The sequence below is a fragment of the Lutjanus erythropterus genome, chromosome 1 (genome assembly GCF_056507025.1).
Source record: "Lutjanus erythropterus isolate fLutEry1 chromosome 1, fLutEry1.hap2, whole genome shotgun sequence".
In the NCBI taxonomy this organism is placed as follows: domain Eukaryota; kingdom Metazoa; phylum Chordata; class Actinopteri; order Lutjaniformes; family Lutjanidae; genus Lutjanus; species Lutjanus erythropterus.
The window spans coordinates 27272034-27293588 of NC_139317.1; the positions used below are offsets into that span (position 1 = coordinate 27272034).

A 21555-nucleotide genomic window follows, 5' to 3' on the forward strand; every position below is an offset into this window, starting at 1 on the left:
TCACCGCCCCTACTATTCTGGATAGATTAATAAACTTCTCATTGCTGCCACATAGGAGAAAAGAAACCTTTGCTCTGTTTAATGACAACTGTAAAGTGGAGGCAATCATGGGATGCCTCCCATGACATTTCCCCGGTCCTGTCTGCTCCACTTATCTTAGACAAATGGCCGTGCCAGGCCACTATCGAGATGAAGCGTTTTCCCCGAGTCATTACGTCTGTCACCGGGGCCATTTCCATATTGAAAAATCTGAAACAATAAACGACGCCTGAGCCTTTAATAACTGTGAAGGAATCATATTTGGAAAATTGCATTGAAGCAATAACCTTTTCTCCCTGTAATTAGATGACAGAGAGGTCCTGGTTTTAATTAAGTCAGCAATTTATAGTCGCGCAGCCATACCTCAGCGTGCTGATTAGTATAGGAGGGATCACAGAACAGCGTTGCCTCAATTTGAACAGATTTGATCTAGTAATTACTGTGTTATATGGCAAAGGCCGCAGCAAGTCTCCGACTCAAGACTCTGTCGATGCGCTGCTCCGTGAAGCATGGCCCTTCCCATCGTTACTCGAGCTGCAAATATGTGGCGAGCAAGTGTCTGTCTGAATAGGTCTTCAAAGGGGGTCATCAACAGAGGACATAATGTTTGAGGAGGCATATTAAGGTGGAATTGTGAATGTGAGGCCCTGTGTGTGTGTGTGTGTGTGTGTGTGTGTGTGTGTGTGTGTGTGTGTGTGTGTGTGTGTGTGTGTTAGAGGGGATTTGTTTGGGTGCAGCATCATTTTATGCCACTTCTTAATTGATCCCATTGGTCACTGTTAAACGTTAACATTTGCACGAGGGGGCAGAACAGTTAAGGATGCTGTTTTAGTGCTGTGTTAATAAACATGGCAATTTACTGTCAATTTATGTCCTGACAGGTCGTAATGAAGACCATGAAAAGAAGATTAGCTGGAGCTGTTCTAGCAGACCGTCTGGGGACCGTCATCATGAGACTGTGGGGACCAGCGCTTGTTGTTGTGTGAGCTGGCACCCTCTGGCTTTCTGTAGCTGTCCACATGATTGACATTAATGGTCCGGTTTGGGGAAAGAATGGTAAGTTCGTGTTCTGTCTTTTGGGAATATGACATTTATCACATTACACAGACATGCGTCTATAGGCGATCGGTACAATAGCACATGGCAGTCCCCCTGACACATCATTAGTGACATCAAACAGATGCTTGTGATCTGTCCTGCTAATTTCATTAGCTTCTCCAGCTAACCATCACAGTGTTACAGTGTGCTAAAGGCCTGTGTAGCATGGAAGGATCTACTGTGCATGTGTGGAGCACTTCCTCCAAGTGGACTCCAGAATGTAGTGAAGAAAATCGATCATTTTACCATGGAGAACACAGGAGCTGGTGGTCTACTGCTGCCTCAACTGGTAAGTTTCTTTGTGTTATTGTGTGACTTTGGTGAATCCAAATGGTCGTTTTTAACAAATTAAACTCACACAATAACACAAAAAACTAACAAATCAAGGCAGCAGTGGACCACCAGCCCCTGTGAGCTTCAAGGTAAAATTACTGATTTTGTCCATGGAGTCTGGTTGGTGAGGATTTGGCTTATATAACTGCAGTTTCCCATTGGAAAAGACTGTCTGAAGGCAAAGTAAAGTGGGGAGTGTAAAATCTGCTGCTGCGTTGCTCTCTGAAGTAGCGGGGGATCATTTAAGTTGTTATCTTCACTTTAAAGCAACCACCAGAGCTAACTGTTTGACCTGACACAGGCAGAAATCATGTGCATTGAGGAGGTAATATTAGGATTTTATTCACATTACATTTAGTTATGCGTGGCAAATTCTTGCCTCATTCTCTGACATATCTGACATATCCTGTGTTTTCCTGTAAGTTATACCAACTAACTAGCAATGGCTTGTGGAAATGCACCATTACCTCGAATAAATCATGGATATTTTGCATTTGAACATTTATTGGAAACATTTGGGATAATGTCAATACACAACTTAACAAAATATATACCATATGTCTAGCATTTTTAGACACTGTTATGCAGAAATGTTACATATTATAGTTTTTAAGTGGCTGAAATCCATTTTTGCAGCTGATCCTGTCCATTGCTGAGCTTCTGTGCTGGTACTCCTCTCTGCTTCTCCAAACTGGGGGCGTGTCGACCACCATCTATTGTAGGTAATACACTGACTATCAATAAGTACCTCATACAACACCACATCAAATAATCTGAACTATCCCTTTAATTTTTGTTGCTTACTTACACAGTTACGCCACAGGGGAGAAATGGTACACAAAATCCTGTCCTCCAGCAAAATCAAGGATTTAACAATACTATGACACATTATGACACATTCTTGGGGGACTATGTTGTCTTTAAAATTGAACAGGAAGTGGCCACACCTGGTAGAGATCAGAGGAACAGTGCATGTAGCCTCCTCCAGGACTCCCAATCTAAAATATGCAAATCCCAGAGGCCTAATGGGAGAATGGGGTTAATTAATCCTAGAGGACATCTCAGATTGAGGAGAGGGGCCCCTCAGCCCCCTAGATCTTCCCTACATAAAGGTCATATTTCACAATAAGATACCAATGCATGTGTTGCCCCTCCGACGACTCCTCGTCCTCTTCCCCTCAGAACATCTAATTTGATCTCCTTCCTTCAATCAGCAGCAGCCATATCGCCTGAGAACAAACCCTGGAACACACTGGGACATTAAGTGCTAATACTAAACGCCGTCCCGAGGCTTTGAATCATCCATAGATCTGTGACAAAGTGCCCTCAGAGGCCATGGAGTCTGGTGCTAAATGTCCGCCACTGGCTAAACATCATTTGTATGCTGACGCTGGATGCTAAAGAGTGACTCTAGGCCCTGGCTGCGTGTCTGCAGCCTGTGATTTATGGGTCATCATTTGGGTGACATTTTCCTCTGGTCCAACGTTCGAGTCAGTTGTGATTACAATACTTTCTTTACACCTTCTCCACAGAGAGGGAAGCTGCGCTCAAGTGTATGCCTGTGCCACAACTCCATTTCCAGCCTTTTTGCTGTTGCTGCGAGGTTATTCAGTGGCAGAGGACACTTTTTACAGCCACAAATATCTTAATATTATGTGATGTAGAGAGGTTTGTCTCCACACTCTAATGACCCTAATTCTTCTCACCTTACTGTAGGGATGAAACAGTTATCAGTTTTACGATAAACCATAATAAAATTCTTGATTTGTAAGCATTACTGAGTCAAAGCTCAAAGGCACTACAGAGAACTTTAATATTACGTTGACTTTGGAGGCTCCTGTGGACAAAAGCCGTAGTGTTTCCCCTGTAATAACCACAAAATATAACTTTAAGCATAAAATTATCTAAATTAAAATCTCCTCCTGCTTCTTTCTAATTGGCAAATGTACGACTCACTGTACCTTTGCCTGGGAAAATGTAATCACAGGCTCATTTCATTTGATTTCATGGAGAATCTGAGACGGTGGCAGGCATTAAGAACAACTATGTAGAAATACATGACTTTCTCGTCTTGTTAACTTATGTAGGTCATATAGAGGCATCAGTAATGAATTGAGACAGTTTCAGAATTAGTCAAAAACTTCTTGTAATAGCTTGAATTATCATTAAAATCACATTTAATTGCTTCACTTTGAAAAACTCATCAATATAAGGGTTGGTGAAATGATTTCAGTGTGTGTATTAGTACTTTTTGAATATTATGGGAACATTTTAACAAAACCATGATAATAGTGATAGCAGTGAAATTTTCATACTGTTTCATCTCTAGTTCAGCGCATCAATAAACACTGCAACAGAAATCAAGAAACAAAACATTTGAGCTGCAACAATTAGTTGATTAATGATGAGCTGATTAAAAAAGAACTCGGTGCCAACTTATTTTGAATATCAATTCATCTTTCCAGTCACTTCTAAAGCAAAAATGTCAAACACTTGCTTGTTTCAGCTTGTTTGCTGCTTTCCTTTATTTGTAATAGCAAATGAGGAGTCATTTCTTTTTGGAAAAGAAGCAACTTGAAGTCGTCACCTTAGGCTATGGGAAATTACAATGAGCATTTTCATTTTTTATAGACAAAACGATTAGTTGATTAATCGATTGGCCCAAGTTTCAAAGTGGGAGGGGGTTGGGAGGGGTTCCACACAGTTTCAGAGGAGGCTCAGAGAATGGAAGTAAAAAAGTATTGCATTAGTTAACAAAATGAGATCACATAGACTAAATGTGTGTGATTTGGTAAAATACTACTGTATCTCTGAACTGTTTTCCCAACTTTCCCAGGTGCAGAAACTAATAAAAGCCTTTGGATAGACCTTTTTTATGTATTTCTTATAGTCTGAAGTTTTGTCATACAGCAGTATTAGTCTATCTGCACCAAATTGTTGAGTGTCTGTCATTGAGTGAAACTAAGCATGTAAACTAAGGGCAGGCACCTTAATCAAAGCTTTATCTGAGGTGAGGCCCATAGTCTGCAACCTTCGAAACCCCTGGGATTAGTTGATTCAAAGAATATTAGTTACCAATTACTTTGACAATTGGTTAAGTTTTTAAGTAATTTTTAAAGCAAAAAATGTCAAACATTTTCTGATTTGAGCTTCTCTAAGATTAAGATTACTGCTTTTTTTTTTGCAATTTATCATAGTAATAAAGCGTCTTTGGGTTTTGACTGTGGGTAGGACAAAAAAAGACATTTGAAGATGTGGTTTTGGGTATTTTTCCCAATTTTTTGACAGTTTATAGACTACACGATTCTTCCTCTGTAATCTCTGACTGACTTGCTTCCCCGCTTCTCCATCCAGCAGATAGGGTGGTGGTGGAGCGGTTTTTGGCTGCAGAACGAGCGTCTCCCCTGGGCTGCAGCGCGGCTCCTGTCCCCTTCTCTCCCTGCAGCTGGAGCTACCAGAGCCAGATGCTACGTAGCTGCACCACCCTCTGTCCCCCCTCTCCCTCTTCCAGGAGGATGGTGCCCAGAGAGGAGGATGACAAACGCCTCTGCCTCCTCTTACTGACGGATTTGGACGACCTGACTCCAGCCCCGCACTGTTCCAACCGCCAGCACAAGATGTTGACTTAATGGAAGGGGGTTGGCTGTGGATTGGCCCATATGCGTTTGTATTGGGAAATATGGCAGGGCGGCGTGTCTGTGTATCTGTGTATTCAATAGGATTGTGTGTGTCTATGTGTGTGTGTCTTCACCTAGCCCAGACTGCCTACATCCATCATGCCATGGCACTCTGGCAGAGAGTGGGACTCAGACAGCTTCACTAACACACGGTCAGTTAAATTGCCTGTTAAATTGTCCTGGTCCGTAGCTATCTTAGGTGTAGATAAAAACACTGCACTTAAAGCCTGCACTTAAAGGCAGAAATTGTCAAGTAAATGCCAGCCTCCCTCCATGCATAGAGAGAGGAAGAGGGTGAGGGAGGGAGAGACAGAGATCCTCTGAGGGAAACACATTTCCATTACGAGACAAAATTCTGCAGCACACACTCACATGGGGGAATGTACGTGTCTCTATTGTAGATGCCACAACTGTTAGCTTATTTAGGAGTTATTTCTCAAGCTAAAATATCAATAATGTTTAGAGTTTCATCAAATTATGCAGTTTATATTCAGATATTATGACTTAAAGGATATGATTAGGAATGCATCCAAATACATTATTCAGAAAAGCACAGATAAAGCGATGGAAGCAGATATTTCTTTCCAAAGTTGCTCATAATTATTTGGAAAAGTCAGCTCCACAATGACTTTGGCACACATAAAAGCTGCTACAAGGAGATTTTATATAGTTATGAAACAGTCTCAGTTGAATAACGATGCCTCTATATGACCTACATAAGTTAATGTGACCATCCGATAGTACACTATTTCTGTGTAGTTGTTCTTAATGTCTGCCACCGGGTCAGATTCTCCTTGAAACCAGATGAAATGAGCCTGTGTTTACATTTTTCCAGGTAGAGTTATAGCGAGTAGTATGTTAGCCAGTTAAAAGTAAGCAGGAGGAGATTTTTATTTAGATCATTTTATTTTTAATATTATATTTAGGGATTACAGTGGAGATTGCTTTGGCCCACAGAGGCCTCCAAAATCAACAAAATATAAAAGTTCCTTTTAGTAGCTTTAAAAAAGATTGCATCTAAGATTATTCCCTTTAACTGAAGGAGATTTCTATACACTTTTATATCTTCACTCTAGAGTTTCTGTTTTCAATGCAAAACAAAATCTTTTGATTTATAAAACATTTTTGTTCAGTTCCTGATTTTTCAATATCCCACAGTCAAAGGGGAGGGGGTGGTGGGTTTCAGACAGCTCATAAAACTTAGAATAAAATAAAAAATAAAAAGAGAGATGAGACGAACAGGATGGGGATGTGGAAATACTTAATTATCTGCCTTTGAATCATCTTGATGCTTTGAAGGCACAATAATTACATTGCCAATGAATGCTAGGTTAAAAAATAAAACATTTGACTGATTAAAAGGCATAATATGCACTAATAGACTCATATGTGGTGGTCTCTGGATCTGTAGAGAACCTGCCCACTGCCTGTGTTTCTTTATTTCCTCATTATTTTGCTGTACTCAGGACACTTAACCATCCAAAAACAGCAGTATTTGACATCCTAGGATTGAGACTCAACTATCAATATCTTTGTGGTGCGTTTACGAAATAGCTTGGACAGGTCCTACTGATGCTACCTTTAACATGACTTTCGGTATAAACCCTGCTCACTTGTGGCCTTCTAGCCAAATACAGATACAGAAACAGATTATTTTGTTGGCTGAACAGATTAAGATACAAATAATGACATCTCCGTTCACTTTTAGATATTATACACTTTTTTCACTTTGGAAGATTCACAAAATTAACCAAGAAGCCAGTATATTGACTATATAATTTCCAGGCCCACCTGATCAATAGACGTAATTATGCATGAGCAGCAAAACCATAATACCTCTTCATCAACTGTCACTGTGCTGCCTTAATGATTAAAACAACGGTCTCAATCCAATACATTTGACATTTCACTCCATGCAACCAAATGGAAAATTAAGCCTCATTCTTTTAACATTACTGGGACATTATGGATAATTGCCTGCATCCTACATGTGGAAGAAAAGCTTTAGAGAGCTGCCCTCCTGTAACCAGTCAAGTAGTGGAGAAGAATAAGGTGGGATAGTTAAAGCCTCTGGTCAGTGTTTTATCAAAAAGGAAACAGTTGCAAATAAGAAAAAATTGAGATAGGCATAGTTTTATAAGATTCGCTAAATCTAGATAGGAAAACTTTCTTAAACACTCCACTATCATATGATAAAAAATCTAATTTTGATTAGTTTGACAGATACTGCAATACAATTCAAGATTAGAATGATAATTTTTGCGTCACAATTTTCATTTTCACTGAAATGATCATGATGTGACTTTACTGGGCTCTCTAACAAACAAACAAACAAATATATTTCTTACCCCTGGAGAGCAGGATTTGTAGGCTAGAGCATTGCCGCAGCACTGCAGTAGTTACAGTGCTGTTTTGTCACACATTTTTCCTTTATCAAAACTGTGTGTGCAAATTGCAGCTTCTGCGATTTGGATATTGCACTTGGCCATATTGCGATTTCAAGAATATTTCGATAAACTGTGCAGCCCTACTCTCCACTATACCACTGACTAAAACTCAGCAGTCTGTGTGATTAAATTATTCTCAGTGAAAAATCACGTTTTGTGCTCTTAAGTGTTTTATAGGTAGTGTAGGTTTGGCTTTGGTTCTGGATTTGGCCCAAAACTGAAAAAGGGAACCTTTGTTTGTATTCAAATTAATTTTTAAACACTAATATGTATTAATTATTTACACTAGTTATATATTTATGCTTTCTAAAATTACTTTATTATTTCTTGGATCATGAGAACTATGTTTCATGTACACAGCCAGGGGATGATAACCTGACATTAAAACTCTGGATCTAAATAGATAAATGGTCTATTGATACACGTGCTCAAAATAATAGATTCATAAATGCTGCAATGAGAATCTCTACCAGTTCATCTGAATAGAAACGGAGCCAGGCCACTTTTGTTCAGCAGAGTGAAAAGGAGCACAGCAGCAGCATGTTTCGATATCAAACTCTTCGACATCCTCAGTCAGAGTTGTGTGTGTCTCCAGTTGGGCGCTAGGGGGCAGAAAAGCTCCACAAGTGGCGCAGATGGAGCTCAGTGTAGCTGCTGGAGGAACTGATGCAGCACAGGCTCAAGTTTTCTACTATCTGTTACATCTGAAGATGGTTTGTAAGATTTGGCTTCTGGTTTGCATTAAGAGCTTCAGATATATTTGATCAGAAGTTGTTATTGTCTGTTGCTTTTATTGTTCTTTATTGTTCCGAAAGTGCTCAATAAGCACGTTAGGACGTCCTTTATGTTTCTGCATCATAAATGTTTAAGGACTCATGAGTAGCTGATGTGCTTGTAGGAGAAAGGGTAGGGTGATGGTTGCACTTTGGGTCCACATGACAACTCTCCCTCCTTCTGCCTGTCGCCCCTGCCTGCAGCTCTGGATCTGGACTCGGTTTCAGGTGTGCCATTTGTGCCAGGGAGATGTGACGAGGTCGAGAAGCCAAAGTGCAACCTTCTTGTGATGTAGGCCCTCTCCTCCAGTGGTGGCTGAGCAGGCAGAGAACTTTGCGGGGGATTTTGGCTAAAACGTCTGCCCATCTGCTTGCCCATCTGAAGAGGGGCAAGTCTTAACTTTCACAATATAACTAACTATGGAGGAAGAACTCTCTCAATGCGTGAGAATGTGCGTAGGCGAGAAAAGGGACTGATTGAAGCCAATGTGATGAATATTCATAACCACACATGACATGACACAGTTTGTATTGCATTTTCTACAACGTGGTGTGCGTGTGAGTAGGCTGATCAGGATAGACGCTTGTGTAATGATATTCCAGGTGCACTTTTAGGCACAACATATGCAAAAAATAAATAAATAACATAAAATACATTCAGAAATACCCCTTTTTTGCAGGCTTGGAATAGCAATTAAGATTATTTCCTGCTTTATTATTATTGTGTAGTTTTGGTACATATTGAAACCCGCTCATGATTTAATATATCAGCATAACTTGTTGAGAAGAGTATTTTTTTTTCTAATAGAGCTGCAACAGTCAATCAAATAATCGATTAGTTGTCAACTAAATTAATCGCCAACTATGTCAACAGTGGATTAATTGGTTTGAGTTTGATTTCAGCTTCATATATGTGAACATTTTCTGGTTTCTTTACTTTTCTATGACATTTAACTGAATATGTTTGGGATGCGGACGAAACAAGACATTTGAGGACATCACCCTGGGCTTTGGGAAACACTGCTAGACATTTCTCACCATTTTCTGAGATCTTATAGACCAAACAACTAACTGATCAATCAAGAAAATAATCCAAAGATAAATCGACAGTCATGATAACCAGTTCCAATCAAAAATCTAATTTCTAAGAGAAACCTTCAGAGAAACATATCACCAGAGAAAGTTAAGAAAGCTATTTATTTAACATCCAAACTCGATTCCTTAAAATGTAATCATGTGTGATTCCAACTTTTACGCACACTCCTGTGTGTGTACAATGACGATAATGTGGAGCCCCGTCCTTTTTGCACCCTCGACTGTCGCGCTATATTGCGCAGGCATCACACTAATGCGGGGTGACCGGGGGTCTCTGTCCTGCGACCAAACCCCAGAGCTGTCCTCAAATCAATACATGTCAGAGAAATATGAAAACAAACACAGAGACCGCCGCGACTCCCTTCAGAAAATGGGAATGTCCTTCTGATCTCAAATGAAGGGTTAAATAATCAAGTATAAACTCAGCTAACCTGGCTCTACCCTCCTAATTAGTCCCCTTTGTTCTTGTTTATATTTCCACAGTCATTGTTATTGCATATTGCATCTATACATAAAGGACTGTGCGCGTCTTAGTTTGTGAGCTCCTCATTTTGCACCAACGCAGGAGGAGGGTTGCATCTGTTAGGGTCCAATGTTAGTCTTAATTACTGGCCTTCATGTTCTCCATGGCCCTCAACCGTCTTTAATTAAAACCTTGATTAGGGGGAGGAGGTCTCGGGCAAGACTATTACCAGATGGGTTTCCAGCAATAATAATAAAGACTTTATCCGCTGCTGCCGCCGCTGCTGCTGCCTGTGTGCGCCATAAAGCGCAGAGCTCTCCGCCGCCCGTCCATATCAAAGCACAGCGAGCAGAAAGAGACTGTTAATTACGCCGGTAATTACTTGTCTAATTACGGTTCGTTTGTGATTAGATTTAGAAACGTTTCGTGGTCTATACAGAGGATTTCTGTAGCCAGTATGTAGGCTTAACACTGTATGGGCTGGACTGTAGTGTGTATCCACAGCGGGGTGCTGCTGAATAACCGGCCTATAAGGGATGGAGTGAATGAGATCAATAGTGAAGCACTGACCCGAAACTTATCTTTATTTTTCTCACAGAAGTCCTCAATAATCTGTATGTTCAAGGTACAACAAAGTGCCTCCGGAATGAGCCACAAAAACATGTTGTCAAACACATTTCACTGCGCTCCTTTCTCGCTTCTTGTGCATTATGTTTAGCACAATTTTTGGAGTTTAGGAGCTTTCTTTTAAAGTAATGAAGAGGTCAGCTTATGTCACATTTTAACGACGAGCTTTTCCACGACCTTTGACAGCCTCTGGATCACCATCTAACTCATATTTTCAGTGTTAAAGGAAGGGGGGAAAGAAAAAAAAAATCAATAATGCATCCTGACATATTCTGCAGAATTGCATATTAGCGGTTTAAGACTCGCTACATTATGAATATATCTTGCCAATGGTCTGAAAATCATTATGAGTGCGCGCAGGCACGCCGCCGCTTTTATATTCAAGACAGACAAAACTTGCAAATAACAATCAGTTCAATTATCCTCAAAATATTTACTGCAGGATAGGATTTGTCATCCAGACACAGAGAAGGAGGGAAGGGACGGGAAGTGATTTCTTGCTGCACTATGTGCGTCCATTTTCCAGACGGTTTGTCGTCGTTATTGCCTGATTTAGTGTGTGTTGTTTTACATCCAGCCCAGTTATCTGTGTGAGTTCACGTACAGCAGTGGTGCCGCTACATCCATTTATACATATCACACAGATCTGCGCTGAGTTTGTCACATTTGCTGTTTACGTTCCGTCTGCTCTCTTGCTTGCAGCTGCAGGCTTTTTATGTGGAACTGGCCTGTGCGCAACACTGGCATCACATTGTAACTTTCTTTTTTTGCAATTTAGCGCACATATCTATCTATCTATCTATCTATCTATCTATCTATCTATCTATCTATCTATCTATCTATCTATCTATCTATCGTACATTTATTGTCATGTGGACATCTGTGCAGCGGTGTCGACAATATAATTACCTTTCCTCCTCCTCCTGCGCCTAGTTGCTCCTCTGCAGCAGGTGCTCCGGCCTCTCTGACCCTGCACAGAACAGTACCAGAGGCCAGGTGATGATGACATTAGCGAAATTATGTCTATTTTTACGCGCACGTCCCGCCCCCTCCATCCTCCACCAGGAGTGAAAGGAGCGCGGCTGAATAAGATCTCCACAAATGTCATCCCATCACCTGTCACTCACCGGGCCGGTTGGATCGTGCTAAGGTGAGCCTCCATGCAAAGTAATGATGTATAGCATAGTCTGTGATTATGGTTTTACTTAATATTCAGCACACTGAGGAAAGTATTACACTGTAAAGAGGCTGTAGTGAAAAAAAACTCTGATTTTACTACATTGGTTGTTTGCAGTGTAATGTGTCCATTATTTCTGTCAGTCAAATATCTTAATCTGTGTTGCAATTTAGTCCTCAGTTTCCCGAGCTCATTTGAACACAACTTTTGCCAGGATTACTGGGGGAAAAAACATGCTGATTCCAGTCAGTCTGAGTCAGCTGATGACACAGAAAGCGTCATTAAGAGTACACATGAAACCAGAAAATAGGAGCAGAAATTATCGAATAGATTTTTTCAAACAAATATAAACGTGTAAAAAGCATCTAATACAACTCATAAAGCGTCTCTTTAAAGCAGCAAGGTTTTACTTGTAAGCGCCCAGCATCAGTCCTGTCTGCCCAGGGGATTATGTATCATGACCATAACTACCATACCGTGTGTTGGCTATATCGCACACCATGAATTACACAGAAGAATGCACAACCTCAGCGCTCCACGTTATTCACAAAAATCAGCCGGATCACAGCACTTATTACACGAGTGACGATGGGGAAACACAGTCGGTGCAGACCACTGCAAAGGTTGTGACAGGTGATAAGAAGTGCATTATTTATCTTAACATTTACACACGAGAAATAAGTCATCAAAGTCTCCCTCCAGTTGCTGTAAAGAGGCAAATGTGCTGCACACACGATGGGGCAAACGTGTTTTATCACTGCTTAGAAGACAAATAAGGATGATGTTAAATCTTTAATATAAATACTGATTATTATTTCATCTTTTGAGTCTGGATTTAAGATAAAAATATGCAAGGTAAGGGTCAGTACCCTACAAATCAGCATCAAAAACATCTATTTATTCCAGTATATTTATTTTTAAAATCTGTTACCTAATTAAAGGGTGATAAAAAAATCTGGTAAACTATTCTCCAACTGTTGATAAGATTTGCTCAGTTTTCCTTTTTTTTTATTTGTAAGTCAACTTTTCGTTTATAGTAACACAAAGTCCAAGGTCGAGCTGCTCTGCTGACTACAAATCATAGGTGTTATATAGATACAATCCTCTTCGGTGGTGCTGAATCCAGGCCAACACCCTTTAGCTGATGCGTAATTTACCTCGCCGTGCGTAATTAACTGCGTCGCCGCCAGAGCCCGGTATGTGTAACACTTTATTTTGAACGGTGCAATACGTTTCCATTAAACGTTATTAAAGCGCGGGGAGTGACGAGCTCTCATTTGTCTTGTCAGGACATCTGACAACCTCGTTAGCTCCCATTTTCCCCTGTCAGCTCACAGCGCGACACGGACACTGACTTCAGCCACTCCTGGCAAGCGAGTGATAAATGCGCCTACTCAGCCCTGCGCAAAACAGCAGCATTATTGTTGCCAGCACGAAGCATCACAATCAATCACAGGCGAGTCTGCGTGGCAGGTGTCACTCTTAGGTTTTTCCTTTTTTAAATCCAGCCCACTGTCAATCTTTAATCTAATTTAAAGGGTCATAGATTTGGGGCATAATATCCCCTCGTTTGGACTTTCTCTCTCCAGACTCTGCGGACTGACCATGTGCAGCACAGCCCGCGTTTAGCGCTGTACACAGGCCTCACTGGCAGATTAGAGGTGTCGCAAATGGAATTGTTATGAATATTTGTGAGCAAATGGAGGATCTTGTTATTTTGCACAAAAAAGAGGAGGGGGGGGGAGAAGAACACTTAATGGCATGGGATCTTTCCGCTCGCTGCACTTTCAGATGCAATTGTAGATCGAAGTCAGACTTGTCACGTTGAGCCAAAGTGAATTCCTAACATCCAGGACGTGCCTGTCTACTCCGGACAAATTGCATCCAATCACCCCGGGGGAATTCGGCTAATGTCTCGATCCAGGGCCGGGGAGCATGGAGAGAAAACAAATCAAACTCTGCACACAGAGCGTGTAGGGCTTATTAAAACATTTCACACAGGGGGAGAGAGAGGATAGAAGCGAGGAGTGTGTGTCTGTGCATGTGTGTGCTGAGTGGGTTGTGTGTGGGGGTAATTAGGCTATATTATCTCTGGACTCTGTATCTTAAATTGAAAATATCAGATCTAAACATCTCTGCACACTACATGCCTACTGTTTGAGTGGCAGGAACAGGCCTGACTATTTTATCCAGTCCATGCCAGATCAGGCTCCAACTTTTACTAACTTTATTTACAGTTTTTACACTAAGACAGGCCTATCCAGTTCTTTATTAAGAAAGAAACTCAAACTACTGTTAAAACACATAACTTCATGGATATTAAAAAATAGTTTCAATCAGTCAGAGAGCCTATGTCACAGCCAGTTTAAACTTGAAGTCCAGATATAACTTACCTCACCGTGTCCATTGCAATTAATCCTAATTTAGATGGGTGAAATAACGCCGCCTTTTAACGCAGCATCAACTCTGCGTGCACCCTCTGCTTTCTGGTAACGTGCTCGGTCCCCTGGACATTTTTCTCTGTCTGCTACAGCAGCAGTAAACAATACGCTCATGAGGCGTAGGCTATGGCAGCATAATGTTCTGCATGGCTAGAGAGGGGAGGTCGATCATTACACAATTTGTTTCAAATTTGATCAGTCAGAGGCAGGCAGGAGACTGGCATTTTCCCTGGAAAGCTCGTACAGCTGGCTCCCATAGGTTTGAGACTTTCTCCTTACAATAATGTAAAGTTTCAGTTTAAAGAGGCCTGCTCACAGTCACATCATTACCATGTTGAAAAGTATGTTGTGAAGATTGGGACTACATGCAAGTCTAGGCAGATATTTAAGACCAGACCAGGAAGTGGTAATTGTAACATTGTCAGTTTGACCAATCAGAAAAGTGCTATCATCAATATTGCACATTTCCATTTCTTTGTTATTGAAGTGTATGTGGCTGTGATTTGTGGCTGTGTGATTGGAATTACATGCAAATATGGGCATACATGCACATCTTACCTGAGACCAGATAAGGTAATTGTAACACTGTCAGTGTGACTAATCAGAAAAGTGCTGCAACAATGTCTGACACTATTTCTCTTTTGAGCTCACAGGAAAAGTGGTATGTCTCTGTGAGCAATGTGGATTTTATGACCAAAGAGCTGATTTTCAGGTAAGAAAATAAAACTATTTTTCCAGATTATTTTTTGACTGGAGTTCACTGTATTGCAGATACAGTTGTTTGAGTTACCTGAAGTAGTAGCAGTTTTTCTAGTTTAATTTGATGCTTTGTGTTCATACTACCTTCAAGCCAACATGCTATACACTATAAATTATTTTAAGCACATTCAACTTAAAAAACAAGGTTCCCTGCTGCCTTAAAATGTGAGTTGACTGAACTCAGATGAAATAATTAGTTGTCTAATGATCATGGTTCATTTGAAATTTAATTTGAGGAGTTGAGTAAACTCAGCATTTATTCAACTAATAATTTCCAAACAAAAGAACAAGTCATGTTCATAAGTTCTGAAGTGATCTGAAAATATAAACTAGAAATGTTAAATTGAATGGATTTGAGATTAATAGAATCTCTAAGTTAATGAGAAAAGATTAGTCTATTAAATTGCTGTGTGATGTTTTGCAGTGTAACAGGTCAGTCATTAAAATTATGACAATTTCTGCAATGAATGCAAACTGAAGACAGAAAGAAGTGCGGGTCAAGTTTGTGCATTGTCAGTTGTGGGTCCACAAAGCCTGCAAACTGTGACAACTGCAACAGTGATTGAAGCAAAAGAAAAAGTAAATGTTTTTTAACATTTAAAAGCTACTACAAAGTGTTTTTAACTGCTATGAAACAGTCTCAAGTTATTGTTTATGCCTCTAAATTATCTACATGAACAAAAAAGACGAGAGGGTTTGCTATTTTTATATAGTCATTCTTAATGCCTGCCACTTGATCCAATTCTTCTTGAAATCAGATGACACAAGCCTATTTACAGAGCTAAAGTGAGTGGTACATTTGCCATTAAGAAGCAGGAGAACATTATGTATTATTTATTTAGATCATTTGATTTTTGATGTTATATTTTGTGGTTTTTAGATGGGCCTTGTAGTAGTTTTGAAGTATTCACTTTCAAAATTCTTTAATTTTCATTCTTATATCAAGTTATTTCTTAAATCAATTAGTGTGAATCTTATTTCAGCAAATTACCTCTTCTTGTTACATCTGTCAACAGCTAGTGTTGCAACTCACCCCAGTAGTTTGGTAGACTGTAACAACAGAACTCTTTGTATTTGACATTAGCTCATGTAATCTCTGACCGTGTAGAAGGCGTTTTTATTTGTAGTAGAGAAATGTGGGTACCATTTATCAAAGTTTGAGAGATCTCTCCCGAACAACCACTGCTGCTCAGACAAAATGTGTTACTACCATCCCCGGTCTCCCCTAATTACAATGAGTATTGGAGTTGCAAAATAGTTTTCCATATATGCATAAAAAATGAGAGTCAACTGTCAGTGTGGTTTAGTGTATGTGTGTGTGTATGTGAGAGAGGGAGGTGGCGTTGTGCAGCAGCAGCAGCAGCAGCGTGGTGGTGGTGGTGGTGACGGCAGAGGGAAAACCGGCTGGACAGATTTGCGTTCACGCCTGATCTGCTTCTGGAGAGCGGGGCTGTGTGGGAAGGGAAAGGGAGCACCTGGCCCGACCGCTGTATCCCATCTCGTTTTATTGACAGCCTGATAAGCAGGGACCAAGCCGTGCGGTTTCCAGCGCGCATGTCGAGCACCCTGCTGCGTTGCACAGTATCAAGGCCTCTTAATGGCTGTTCCTCCAAATAATGGCCCAAACACAGCCAGTCCTGACTGGCCCGTACCTGCGCTGCTCCGGTCTCTTCCTGAGAGACAGGCGGCGGCGCGGTTGCCCATTTACTCACCGTCTTGTTCAAATTGACACAAACATCAGAGGTTGTGAAATAGGATTCGAGGCTTTTAGTCTGCCTTAGTAAAAAGGGAAGCTGAAGCTCCATTACCACTTTATAGGGCTGTAGAAATAAAACCGTTTCTAGCGCAGCCCACAGTTGCATTGTTTACAACGTCACTCATGTTTATGATTATATTTTAATCCCTGAAACAGAACAGTGCCAGGACAGAAATGTCTGCAGGCTTACCGCCCAAATACATCACGAGGAACAGTGAGGGGCGTTATCAGGTGTATTGATTTGGACCTGCCTGCACCTGTTCTGTCCACACCTGTTGCGCACTGAGCATGCTCAGATCTAAAAACACAACAGCAACAACCTACTTTATCATGTCTTAATACCATTATAGTGAGTCTGGGTCGGTTATAAGAGTATAACGTTGATATAAAACGTAATTTTGGTCCAAAAACGATTCCGTGGTTTGCAGAAACGCATAATATCAACAATTTATTCTAGCAACTGAACTGGAGTATTATCCTGTCTGTTTAGTAAGTATTAAAATCGACAGCTGTTAAGGAGAAAATGCTGCCATTGTGGTGATAGTTGAGTTTACATTACAAGTTATATGAACAATATCTTGGAAAAATGTTCAATGTCTTGCAAAGTTTGCAAAAACTCTACATGTAAAACTATAAAACAAACAAACAAACAACTACCAGGCTATAACATTTAAGTCCATGTTGCATGTTGTTTACATGTTTATATAGAATCTATTTTCCAAAGACTCTTTTCAGTTTCAGGGTAAACGGAGATCCTCTCTCTGCGCAGGACTTTTATTCTTAAAATCAAACACACCCGGGACATGTCTTGTTTCTTGAGAATCTCGGGGACGACAGGAAATAGTATGGAATAAAATAAAAATAATACAATTGAAATAAAAATAAATCGAAATTAAAATTGAATTATAAAAAGATAGAAAAACAGAAATGGAAATTAAGTACAGTAAGCTGAAAATAGAATAAAGAAGCTGTAAAAAATAAGATAAAAATAAATAAAAGAAGACGTGTCCCGTGAAGAGTGAGGCGTTAGCTGTCAGTCCCTGCACACACACAGCACGCACTCATACACACACACTGGGACAGTAAACAGGCCGGTGTGCTCCACATGTACCTTGTGCACTTCCCCATTCTCTGCTGTGTCCTGTCCAAGGTATGACGTCGACCCGTCGCTCCAGCCAATCACTGCCAACTTGAGGCTGATGCTGAAGGGAAAGTTGCTGGTAAGAGCGGCAGATTTTTTTTCCCACTCTCATTGACATTTCAACTCCACGACGGATCCAAAGGTAGATAGATTTTAATCGGGACCTATAAGTTTCTGTCGCTGTGACGCGGAGGAGATCCGGGGAGGGAAGAAGCGACTTTTTACGCACACAGGATACCGCTCAGACGCGTCTGTTGCCTTTCAGCCGGTGAGTTTGGACGGACTTTATTTTAAAAGAGTTCTCTTTTTAATATTAAAAGCTCTGGCACGTTGGAACCTCCCCTTTTACTAACCTTAAAACACTCCAAGTGTGCGCAGTTCTGCACACTTCCTGATCTCCTCAAACTTAAAAAGCTGTAGAGAAATTTTAAGGCAGAAACTTGAGAGCGCACACAGATTGATTATAAGTCTGGTGCTTTGGAAAAGTTAGGTACAATTATTGGTTAAGTGTTTGCACTTTGCTGTGTGTAACCTACGGGAGGTGTACACCCACACACAGTTGAACACAGCGAGCTCACTTCGTTTTTGTTGTCATCTATCACGCGCACGTTACAGCGTGTAATTAGCGATCTTCAGCGAGGAATTAAGCGCACGTCACTCCTTAAAAAGCGCCTATTATTGTGAGCTTTACGCCGGGGGAAATTAAAGGCTTCGACCTGTACAGTAAATTGAATGTGTATGGGATCTATTCAGCCCTGCTCGATCCATCAGGGCGCTGGAAATGACGCTGTCCATCAGCGGAATATTTCAGCCAAACGGCACTTCTGCATCGCTGCAGTCCACGTGCATGGGGATATTTTTTTGGGGGGGGGGAGAAGCAGTTTGTTTTTAATTAAATGTTGACTGTAGAGAAGTTATTGGTTGTGCTGTAAAATAGAACAAATTTTCAAGTTTGGACTGCAACTTAAAAAAGTGTGCCAGATAATTGCAAACGCAACTAAACATGCAGGGAAATGACATGTGCACCCTGAGGGTTTTCTGATTGCTTTCGGTCTATAAAGGGCCTAGGCCTTGTTTTTATACTTTATCCTTTTCATATTTGTGTGTTTTTTAATATATATGTATTCTATTTTAATCCTACCTCTAATGAGCTTCCATTGTACTTGTAACTCTATTTTTATTTTTCTTATACAAGATAAAAATACAATGTGACTGTCAAACAGTAGCTGTAGAGTCTTAGCATGCCTCAGGTCCAGGATCTTGTATGTTTGGGTCCCGTGTTTCTTTCTGTCACGCTTGCCGAGCAGCACTGTGACACCATTAGCCCCGGTGTTTATCCCAGCCTTCAGCCTTTTGCCAGGAGAGGGCTTCTGTGGGCTGTTACACCTTCTGTGGGCAACACAAGAAGCCCTCGGTCCTCTCCTCGTCTCCTCAAACTTTAAAGATCGGGCACTAGGGAAGCTGAACTAGTACAGTGATTTCAATAAAAAACAAAAACAAAAAAAACAACAACTTTTGCATCGATGTATTTATCTATCAACACAGAAGGAGGAGGATGGTGATGAACCGTAGTCAGGATGAACTTAATTTAGTTGAAAATGCAGAACATGGTGAAACATTTTAAAAAGCGCCTCTAAAGCAGAGGTTCTGTGTTTGTTAGGCCTTTAGACCAAACAGAATAAGAACCAGAACATTTCTTCCTGCAAAGCTACATATATTTTTCCACGCCGTGCTGGAGTTGTTTGCTCATATTTATTCAATGTGCTAAGAAATAAGTCGACATTATTAACAGATCCTCTGTTGCGTTTCGCACCCCATGTGCAGATTAATGAAAATATCTGCGCACAAGTCAAACAAGCATGTGATTGTTTAATTATTGTTGATGGAAACAGAATTACACTTTGTAAAAGTGCAAATAATGTATGCAAATAAAGCGGCGATTTCCTCATGAATCTCAATAAATGTGACAATTGGAGGCCGTTTGATGAATGACGGGTCACCTCAGCAAGAATACAGCTCACAAATCCATGTCAACATTTGTAGTGAACATTGTGTTTACAGAAACAACAGATAACAACAACAACAATAATAATAATAATAATGATAATAATAATAATAATCATCACAATAATAATAATAATAATAATAATAATAATAATAATAATAATAATAATAATAATAAAAGATGAAGAAGATTTTCATGATTTTTAAAAATGTTATTGATTTAACCTCAATTTCTTTATACTGACCGTCACAGTCCATCATAATACTGAAGATTAATTAATATCAAAATATTATCAGAAGACTTAAAATTACCAGCCAATGATTAATAATTATCACCATCAACAATAACAGCAATAAAAAATGTAATAATAATAATAATAATAATAATAATAATAATAATAATGATAATAATAATGATAATAATAATAATAATAACATGCAAGGGTATTACAATATTGGATTTGTTTATTTGTTCAACAGTGCATAAAGCAGGTGTATTAAAAGATGAGGCCTGGTCAGTTTTAATCAGGTAAAAGTGGAATTTGTGAGAGGTAATAACAGGTTTTAAAATGTACATCCAGTAAGGTCCTGAAACAAACAAAAAAAATAATAAAAAAATACATGAAAAAATAAAAATAAACACACAGGCTTTGGTTTTGTTCCTTACTGAAGGAATCCAACACACGCCTTCCCTTTAAAAAATTAAAGAGAAATAAATCAGTGCTCCAAATTTCCTGTTTAAAATATATGAATCATTAAGATTCAGCTCAGCCTTCTTTTTATTCACTGAATACAGTCTTGTAACAATATTCTAACATTTTCTAATAGACCAGACAGAGATGTCGTGGTACATAAAAGGTGAGTAAACTCTGACCTCCAGTGGGGGATCATCACAAAAGCAAACAGCTATCAATAAAAGTATCACATTCAAAGATTTAAACAGGTTTTCCTGGAAACAAATCTGATTGGAAACACGTTTTCTTGCAGTTTTGAACACGATAAATTCACCTGCTGTATTTTTTTTTTTATATCAGCCTGTAAACTATAATCCCAAACATGAGCTGCACTACATCCCCCTCCCTGTCCAAAAACAATGTCACTGTTTTCTCACTGCAGCTCCCTCCCCTTATGTTTTTCTTTTTCTTTTTCTTTTCCTTTCTTTCTTTTTTTTGTATTTAAAAGTTTCTATATGGGTACAAATACCACATTGCCTCAGGGGAAAATAGCGACCAGATTAGGCTTTCTTTTCAAGGCCTTTGGCATTAGTTGCTGCTAATCCGAATTGGGCTAATTGCTTTCCCAACATCAGCCTATCCCGTTTTTTCTTTTTTACGAACTTCCCCAGCAATCCAGAGACTACCTTACAAAAACAGAAAAAAAAAAAAATATATATATACATATATATAAAGAAATACATTTTCTAACAACTGATAAAACTGAAGGCCTACTTGGCATGCGAGTGAAGATTGTGGAACGTAAAAAAAACCAAAACAAAACAAAACAGAAATCTCCTGAGAGTGGAGACAACGAATTAGCTCTTGGAGCGGATTTACAGCTTAACCAAGAAATCAATAACCTACTGGAGGTATTGTTTCCAAAGAAAACTACTTGACACACTCATCGGGGAATCTGTCTTTCAGCGAGGGCAGGTTAGTGGTGTGAATTTTTGACAGCTGCAGTCTGTGACACAAGTGAGTGGCAATAACATTTGCACTACAAAGGTAG

At 39.9% G+C, this 21555-nt stretch overlaps 1 protein-coding gene and 2 long non-coding RNA genes across 10 annotated transcripts in view; 2 read left to right on the top strand and 1 right to left on the bottom strand.

Annotated features, from left to right (window-relative positions):
- Window positions 1–932: 932 nt before the first annotated feature.
- LOC146333027 (uncharacterized) lies at window positions 933–6375 on the top strand. Its single transcript, XR_014770597.1, has 3 exons — window positions 933–1095; window positions 2107–2192; window positions 4825–6375. It is a non-coding gene; the product is annotated as an uncharacterized LOC146333027 (long non-coding RNA).
- LOC146333028 (uncharacterized) lies at window positions 2012–14729 on the bottom strand. Its single transcript, XR_014770595.1, has 3 exons — window positions 14123–14729; window positions 11462–11522; window positions 2012–2183 (listed from the first exon to the last, which is right to left on the bottom strand). It is a non-coding gene; the product is annotated as an uncharacterized LOC146333028 (long non-coding RNA).
- A 136-nt stretch (window positions 14730–14865) lies between these two features.
- The window catches only part of pax6b (paired box 6b), a 28562-nt gene continuing 21872 nt past the window's right edge, over window positions 14866–21555 (top strand). For 5 of the 8 annotated variants that reach the window (XM_084718479.1, XM_084718489.1, XM_084718444.1 and 2 more), the window contains exon 1: window positions 17936–18094. The gene's annotated coding sequence lies outside the window, so the exon portion shown is untranslated. Of the gene's footprint in view, window positions 14883–17935; window positions 18095–21555 lie in introns of those variants that run through there. The other 3 variants (XM_084718471.1, XM_084718486.1, XM_084718459.1) reach the window with 2 other exon arrangements.